This window comes from Schistocerca piceifrons, chromosome 2 (genome assembly GCF_021461385.2).
Source record: "Schistocerca piceifrons isolate TAMUIC-IGC-003096 chromosome 2, iqSchPice1.1, whole genome shotgun sequence".
Classification (NCBI taxonomy): domain Eukaryota; kingdom Metazoa; phylum Arthropoda; class Insecta; order Orthoptera; family Acrididae; genus Schistocerca; species Schistocerca piceifrons.
The window spans coordinates 278,473,807-278,476,249 of NC_060139.1; the positions used below are offsets into that span (position 1 = coordinate 278,473,807).

A 2,443-nucleotide genomic window follows, 5' to 3' on the forward strand; every position below is an offset into this window, starting at 1 on the left:
CTGCTAGCAGAATAGACTTCATGAACAGACAAAAACTTTGTTTCAACTGTCTGGGCATGAAGTAGAAGCTGAAGGAATGCTGTGCTGGCAACTGCCGCATTTGTAACAAGCACCACAACACATTATTGCACAAGGAACAAGCCAGTAATAGTGACAGTAGAAACCAAGAAACGGATGTACAACATCAGCAGACATACTGCACAGTGAAAGGAGACCACCAACATGCATAAGTATTATTATCTACTGCACTTGTAAACATCGCCAACAAAAATGGGAAATTGTACAAATGCAGGGCACTTCTTGACAGTGCCTCACAAATGAACTTTATATCTAGGAGCTTAGCAGATTGGATGGGACTAAAGCTCAGTCGGCATTCGATACCAATAAGTGGCATCAGCGACGTTCAAATGGCAGAATCGTCGCACATTTGCAGTGTGTACATTTCCTCAAGAGTTGCTGACTATGGCACACATGCTGTCTGTGCATTACTGCCGCGTATAATAGGGCCACTGCCAACAACATCTCTTGAAACCACCTCCTGGCAGCTTCCTAAGCACGTAAGGTTAGCAGACCCATCATTTAACAAACCTGTTGAGATTGCTCTTCTGCTTAGAGATGCACTGCAGCCTGGTCAACTGAAAAGAGATAACCACCCAACCTTACAGGAAACATCATTTGGTTGGATTGTGTCAGGAAAGATACCTCTTCATTCAGTTAAGTCCAATGCTCGAAGAGTACTGTCGTGCCTTGCATGCAATACCAGCCTTAACATTCAGGTTGAAAGGTTCTGGCAGCAAGAAAAAACGAAGTCTGTTTCTGTGCACAACAAAGAAGAAAGTGAAGAAGAGGACGGTGGTGAGGATGACGAGGATTTTGACGGAGAAAACGGCAAGTCGGGGGATGAAACAGTTCCATTGCTGTATCAAACCCTGGAAATATCAGGTGCAAGAGAGAGAAAAGGTGGAAAGATTCACAGAAGAATTCAATGAGCTTAAAGAAACGGAGGCAATTGAAATACCAAAAGGCAAAGGAACTCCCCTGGGTGAAATACCAAGAACTGATGCATTTCTCAAGAAATTCAAGGCTGATGCTCTAAAGCAGCTTCACAGAATTCTGTTCAACAGAGTTGGGAAGGTCGCTCTTGTGGGAAACAACATACGGAAATTCTATTGGTTTGACTTTGAAAAATGGTCGGACCAGTATGAAAAGAAGAAACACATTCTGAGTAAGATTGAAGTGAGTGTCTTGAAAACAATTTGTTGTATTTTAGACGTTGAAAAAAAAAAAAAAAAAAAAAAAAAAAAAAAAAAAAGGAAAATGTGATGAACTTGTACAGAGAATTTTAACATTTTTGTTAGAGCCCAAAGGCCCTGGAGCACCTGTTCCTGACAGCAGACCAAAGCGCTCTACAGCCCAAAAGGCCAACAACGAGAGATATTCAGAATCGGAAAATGAAACAGAGAAACGAACACCACGTTCAAAGAGGGCTAAAGCGCATAGAAAGAGCTTAAGGGGAGATTCATCAGATGGCGAAGACAACATGGATTAAGAAAAAAGGACCTTCCGAAATCAGAAAATAAAGTAACAGACAAAGAAAAGGAAAGGGATAAGGAAGATGTAAAAGATGAACCTGATAAAGAAGCTAGCAGTGATGATTTAGAATCCAAATCAAAATCAAAGGAAGGTCACAGAAGCCAATCTAAAAAAGACATCCAAGAAGGCCAATGCTAAAAAGACTCCAAACAAAAAGGCGGAGAAGAAATATTCAGCTAAAAAACAGAAATCCTCTCTTAAGAGTGATGTCGGGTTGATCTGAAGACGAACCCCTCTCAGAAAAGACAAAGGCACCACCTACAGATGAAGAAATAAAGTTGTATGTCAAAGAATTTTTGGAGTGAGCTAACCTCGAAGAAATAACAATGAAGACTGTTTGTAACCAAGTATATGCTCATTATCCATGTTTTGACTTGGCACACAAGAAGGATTCATTAAAGTAACAGTAAAATCATTGATATCTACATGAAGAATATGCTGCTGCAAGTTTTAGTGATTATTGTACTTGCAATTCATATACATCTTGCAGAATATTATGCAATTTTAAATAAAAATTACCACAGAGAGAGAATGTTATTTGACTTGGTTATTTGATTTGGTTTATAAAGTAACAATAAATAATCTCTTGCAGCTATAAAACCAAAAAACTTTAATAGAAATACCATGGGAATGAGTCCAGGTGCCTACTGAAGTGTGCATGTTTGTTTCAATGCTTCAACATTCTACATTAATAGAACTGTATACTTTTAAGAGCAATTTTAAACTACTTTTATTAGCGGAAGCTTTTTCATTTTACTGATAAATTTTAGAAGCTTATTATTAATGTAATATTCCAGAGAAGTTATATCCCATCAGTTTCTTCAGACCTTGATGTTCCATACAAAAGCAC

The 2,443-nt window shown here is 38.6% G+C and overlaps 1 pseudogene; it reads left to right on the forward strand.

Annotated features, from left to right (window-relative positions):
* The first annotated feature begins 407 nt into the window (after positions 1–407).
* Positions 408–2,023, forward strand: LOC124775324 (annotated as a pseudogene).
* Positions 2,024–2,443: the final 420 nt, after the last annotated feature.